A 6,630-nucleotide genomic window follows, 5' to 3' on the forward strand; every position below is an offset into this window, starting at 1 on the left:
TGCCCTTATGAAGCCAATTCAGTGCATTGTGCAATGAAAACAAGACTTTTATAAGCTTAGTTTTGGCATCACTTAAATACCTGTTAAACTGCGGCGGCCTAATGCCGTATAAATCAGCGTTACAATAACTCATTCGCATGATTCGGGTAGTTTGCGGCACGGCTAAATTATGGCGGCTAATTCGCAGTTCCCGGGTTCGAACCCAGCCGCGGCGGCTGCGTTTCGATGGAGGCGAAACGCTAAGGAGCCCGTGTGCTGTGCGATATCAGTGCACGGTAAAGATCCCCAGGTGGTCGAAATTATTGCAGAGCGCTCCACTACGGAACCTCTCTTCCTTTCTTCTTTCACTCCCTCCTTTATCCCTTCCCTTACGGCGCGATTCAGGTCTCCAACGTTATATGATACAGATACTGCTCCATTTCCTTTCCCCAAAAACCAATAAAAAAATAAAAACATCGCTACCTCCTTTATCCCTTCCCTTACGGTGCGGTTCAGGGGTCCAAAGATATGAGACAGATACTGCGCCATTTCCTTTCCCCAAAAACCAACTATATTAAAATAGTTAATATTAAACACCCCGCCGTGGAAGCTCAGTGGTTAGAGTGCTCGGCTACCGATCCGGAGTTACTGGGTTCGAACCCGACCGCGGCTGCTGCGTTTCAATCGAGGGGAAACGCTAAGGCGCCCGTTTGCTGTGCGATGTCAGTGCACATAAAAGATCCCCAGGTGTCGAAATAATTCTGGAGCCCTCCACTACGGCACCTCTTTCTTCCTTTCTTCTTTCACTCCGCCGCCGCGGTGGCTGAGTGGTTATGGCGCTCGGCTGCTGGCCCGTAAGACGTGGGTTCGATCCAGGCCGCGGCGGTCGAATTTTGATGGAGGCGTAATTCTAGAGGCCTGTGTATTGTGCGATGGAAGTGCACGTTAAAGGGGCTGCGAAACACGGCTTGAACGGATAATGGTTGCACTTAAAATGAATTCTTTATGTCCCACAGATGCTGACTAAAAAAGAATTACGAGAATCGATGCATACGAACGGAAGTCATTCAATGAAGAAATTTCAAAATGCAAGCAAACAAAATGGTGCCCTCAGCTCGATTTTCCCGCAGCTTCCCATTCCCATTTCACTCTCCCGCGGACGACACTTAATGCGACCAATAAAAAAACAGCCTATATGAGCGCGTGGCGGAAGTTTACACTCCATGGTTGTCTGTTCTTCGTAACTCGTTCATGCCAAAGCTGGCAGCGCCGTTTGCATGGTTACAACAATCATGTGAACGCCCAGCTGACCCAGCGATGCTTCATCGTCACGTCGACGGCGCAGAAGGGAAAACTGACCAGTGACGCTCCTTACTTATGGATCCGAACTCGAGCGCGAGATACTGCGACGGTGTGACGGCCTGCGCAAGATATCAGGCACATTTAGCATTGCACGCACAGCTACTGCTTACCGCCTACAATCGCCCGTCGCTCCTAGCGCGCTGGTTGGTCACGGCGAACAAGGATCGCGCGCTGTTGACGGCAGCGTGGCGCCATCTGGCGCCGCCGTCTGGTGATCCTCCACAAGCTGACGATGCGCACTGTCCGCTAAATGTGAAACGAACGCATCCTTCCTTGTGACCGAAACGAACGCTTATAGAGTGCAATGGCTCGATCGGATCGGTTCCGCAAAGCCACTCTCAGATACATAGAGAGTAGCCATCAACGTTGAGGGCTAGGTCGTAGGATGTTTACAGAGAGGCGCAAAGTCCTTCGATGCAAGAAGTAGCCTGAGTCTGGTGGTGTATTTTTGTTTTACTCAATTGGTTTACAGCGCTTTTATCTAAGGCAAACAAGTTTCTTTTGTGAATGTAATATAAAATACAAGCTTGACAACACGTATCTTTAGTTATTAACACAAATTGCTGTATATTTACTTTTGTCAAAAGTGATGTCATAAGTGATGTCATATACGCTGCTAAAAACCGCCACTGTATGGTGACACAGTCAGGGCCAAGAGTTTGCTTTTGCGAGCTAATTAAAATAATAAAAACCAGTATACGCGGTACGACCGATGCCAATAACATCACTATGAGTCATTCTATGCAACCAACAGGCAAAACAATGCACTGAAAATGCATTTCGGAGCCTCTAAAGAACGACCGAAGTGGTCGAAATTTCGGCAGCCCTTCACTACGGTGTATCTCGTGCAGCACGCGTGCGAGGTGGCCATGACCAGTGGAGCCCTGGAATGAGGGACCACCCTTGCTAAGGAGCCCCCGACGGCGGCGGCGGCTGCGGCAAGCGCCAAGACGCAGCTGCAAGGAGACTCTCCGGAACTGACCAAAAGAATTCAATAAAGTTTTTCATTCATCTCATAGCCTGAGTCGTTTTGGGACTTTAAACCCCCTTAAACCTAAACCATCTTTCATTCCCTCCTTTATCCCTTCCGTTACAGCGCAGTTCAGGTTTCCGCGATATGTGAGACAGATGCCGCGCCATTTCCTTTCCATAAAAACCAAATTTCATTTCCATTTTTGCCAATGGTGGCACAGTGTATATATGGCGAAAGGTCAGTTTGACATCACTCCATAATACGTGCAAATCACTTTTTTCTCGTGATATTATTGCAGTCAGATTTCAGGAAGCGGCCAATAATTGTATGCAACTGCTTTCTCCAAATTGGCAAGTCGAGCACATGTGTTTTCATCCGTACGGCCTGTAGCTTCTTTTAACGCAACAGCGTTAAGGAGCTCGTGTGTCGCAGAAAAGCCGGTGTCGTCGGCGTCTTTGGCCGTGAGCGAAAAATGGCGCATCTTATTGGAGACATGAACCACGCCGTAAGAGAAGGGTTTTTCCTTCGCTTACAGTGCGAGAATTGTGAGGCAGGCGTCATTTCCTTTCCTTAAAACCAATTTTCATTTCAATTTCCTTCCCTTACGGCCCTTTACGGGTGTCCACCGAGATATGTGAGACACGCGTCCTTTCCTTAAATTGTCCAACGGGCCACGCGTCGCGCCGAACAGGCGTTGGCGTTCTCTGGACTCCTAGACAGCGCTGCAATACGCTGTCGCCTCTCACTATTAAAGACGAAGATTAAGCGTCCTCCAAAATTTTGCTCATCATAATCATACATAATTACCAGCTGGGCACCAAGAATAGCGCTGCTAAATATCTATTTTCGACGCCAGGTCAATTTCACGTCGACGCGAAAAGAGCGTCTGTAACTGGCGGCGAGTGACGCACACGGTGACACTGACTGACACATCTGAGAGCCAATCAGAGAGGCAACATGGCACCGACAGGTGAATGTGAACATCGAGATTCGGGCAAATAAATACTTTTCTGAAATAGAGCTGGTGGGACCTGCATGTCGCCCGCCTGAACCTTAACACGCGCCCTGACCGAAGGTATTGAATACAGGGTTCGGAGAAGCAGCCTAGGAGTATATCCTGCAAGTGCATCAAAGCCATTCGGGAGAGAAAAGGCATAGAAGCCAACTCACCGTGCAGGTAGTGGGGGAAGGCTGACGGCTGTGACCGGCTGCGTGCATTTCTGCGCAGGCGCTTCTCGGAGCTTAAGCATCTCTTCGCCTTTGTCAGGGAGGTGGTGGTGGTCGCCACCAGCGTCTTGTCTTCCGTTGGTGCTGCGTGTCCCCGAGGCGACGAAGCGCTTGGCGAGCTCGGCGTCCGGTGGCTGCCCAGATGGAAGTGCGGCACAGGTTGCGATGTTCCGGCAGCTCTTGATCTCACAGCAGCGGTCAGCTCCTTGGCCAAGGTCGTTCTGCATCGCAAGCTGGAGTCCAGAACCGCTTTGATAGAGCTCAACAGCGGACTGGTCGCGAGAGACGGTGTGGACGCACCAAGCTTCGCGGTGCCTCATGAAGGAACGGCTCTAAAGAAAAGATGGCGTGCGTTCGATGTCTCGTGCCGCTCGAGCGCAGAGAGCTCGAGCAGCCGACAAGAGCTGATAATGATGATATCTTAGGGCATAATGGCACATACCCACGGCGGTGTATTGGCTCGAGAAGTAGAGAGACCTCGAGACATTTTTCTTGTACTTCCAGTTTGTTTTGCGCGTGCACAAGAGAACATGCAGGCAATATTTCGGGGGTAGCTCGCGATTAAATACAGTGAGGGCATTCATTTCACGTCTACCTTGGCGGAACCTGGTCGTCGGTGACGTCCGCGGGCTTTTGCCAGGCCATGATAGAAGAAGGCCTTTTTTTAAAAGCCAGAACGTCATTCAATTAAAGTTAAAAAAATTAAGATGGAAATGAGCAAGAGAAGCAGCTCGAAAGTATACAAAGGATTTTATAGGAGTTCCACTAAGGAAGAGGCGAAAACAGGGGAAAAAGGGGATGCTTGCAGCTCCTGGTTTGCCATTGCGATGAGCTCTGTGAATTTTTGTGCTAGCACAAAATCCTTGTTTTCATGTGAGGTTGAAAAAAGATTTAAAAGAGGAAGAATATTAGACAAAGCAAAAGAATGCGTTCAAGATTCAATGCACACAATTTCGATTTCGCAGCTTCCGACACCCGACGCTTGTTGGCGTGCTTATGTGGACACAGCTAGAAGTAACGGCGCTGCAGTCGTGCTTTTCTACACACCTCGCGCGTCGTCTGCTACACCTCCGCAACGACAAGCAGCGCCGCGCCCATAGCTGCACGGCACAACAGTACACACAATAACTTTGAAAATAACATGATAATAAACAAGGAGCGCTTCTCGTCTTACGTGTTGTGTGTGTCATGCCGTCCAAGCACTTTAGTTTCTCACTATGATTTTCGTCGGTTATAGCAATTCACACCATCGGATGTAACGACAACACTGTTTTAGTGTACAAGCATCGAGCTGTGCCCTGTCATGCCACATGCTGATGACACGAACCCGAGGCGCTGCAAAGGCAGGAGATCGACCAGTGCTCTTGGGGTTCCTTGTCTTTAAATTCTGAGTTCTTCCTTCAGTGCCAGGACTCTTCTCTTTCTTCTCCCTCGCAGAAGTTGTCCCTAGTATCTGCTCCCATTTATTATGTGGCTGTCATCGTGAGGTGGTGTGAAAAAATTATTATCAGTGGCGTCATTTCTGTTGCCTCTTGTGCAGACGGGCGCAAAGCAGGATGGCATGTGTAACACTCACTTGAAGTCACCAAGTGCACAGATTTCAGCACAAGGAGGTTTTCAGTCACTACGAGCACCTTGCACGCAAAAACTAGCCTGAAAATCTGACTAGCCTGTCGTAACTGCAACTTCCGCGACTGCAGTCTGTGCACGTTAAAGATCCCCATGTGGTCGAAATTATTACGGAGCCCTCCACTACGGCACTTCTTTCTTCCTTCTCTTGTCCCTCCTTTCTTTCTTTCCTTACTGCGCAGTTCAGGCGTCCACCGAGATGTGAGTCAGTTACTGCGCCATTTCCTTTCCTCGAAATCCAATTTTCAATTTTAGTTTCAATTACTAATCACACGCGCAACCTGTACACCATTCTTACTGTGTAAATAGACTGTCTATATTACCTCTACCCAGATCCTTTCTTCCTGTTCCCCTTCGCCACTTTCATTTCATTTCTCATTCTGCCTGCTATCCTTTAATTCCGCTGCCCCAGCTCAACCTGCCGCGGTGGCTCAGTGGTTAGGGCGCTGGACTTTTGATCCGGAGTAACCGGGTTCGAACCCGACCGCGGCGGCTGCGTTTTTTTGGAGGAAAAACGCTAAGGCGCCCGTGTGCTGTGCGAAAGATCCCCAGGTGGTCGAAATTATTCCCGAGCCCTCCACTACGGACCTCTTTGTTCCTCTCCTCTTTCACTCCCTCCTTTATCCCTTCGCTTACGGCGCGGTTCAGGTGTCCAACGATATATGAGACAGATACTGCGCCATTTCCTTTCCACCAAAAACCAATTATTATTATTATTATTATGCCCCAGCTCAGGTGCTTGAGCTTCGATGGCTGATGCCGGGGCTAGCAAAAACCTTATCCTACCATTTGATAAATATTTTAATAAACCACTACTACTACTAATTGCGAAGGCATTCACTACGGCACCTTTTTCTTCCTTTCTTCTTTCAATAGCTGTTTTATCCCTTCCCTTACAGCGTGTTTCGGGCGTCCACCGAGAATTGTGAGATAGCTACTGCGCCATTTCCTTTCCTAAAAAAATTTGCTGGTGGGTTAGTTCAGGTTAACACTGGTCGAAAGCGAAAACCTCCATCTCCATGGCTAAATTTGCAATTAATCAATTATGTTTTCAAACGGTAACGTTCAGCATAATTCATTTACTTTTTTCTGTGAATGATTGCCGGTACAAACTAAACACGAATGACACGAGATGGGAGGTTTATCGGTGTTCGTCCGCTTTAAAACTCCGCATCGCCAGACGAGAACGCCGGTAAAACGGAGCACATGATATCATAAACATCGAAGCAACACCAGCTAGAACTGACGATGTGCTAACGAGTTCCGCAATCGTTCATCAGCCGTCTCTAACGGAGTGGTTGTCGCCATTCCGAACCTTCCGAACGGTGTAGATATAAACACCGTACGGCAACTGAGACGGAGCGAGGTAGAATTGCTGCTGCTGTTCAAAAGAACGCGCCAGTGGAACTGTGTACCTTTATCTGTTTCGCTTACTTCCGGAACGAAGGAGCAAATTTTAG

General features: G+C 48.6%; 1 non-coding gene across 1 annotated transcript; it reads left to right on the plus strand.

Moving 5' to 3' along the window:
* Positions 1 to 5,590: 5,590 nt before the first annotated feature.
* TRNAK-UUU (transfer RNA lysine (anticodon UUU)) lies at positions 5,591 to 5,662 on the plus strand. Its single transcript has one exon. It is a non-coding gene; the product is annotated as a tRNA-Lys (tRNA).
* Positions 5,663 to 6,630: the final 968 nt, after the last annotated feature.

Source organism: Amblyomma americanum, chromosome 1, assembly GCF_052857255.1.
Source record: "Amblyomma americanum isolate KBUSLIRL-KWMA chromosome 1, ASM5285725v1, whole genome shotgun sequence".
Classification (NCBI taxonomy): domain Eukaryota; kingdom Metazoa; phylum Arthropoda; class Arachnida; order Ixodida; family Ixodidae; genus Amblyomma; species Amblyomma americanum.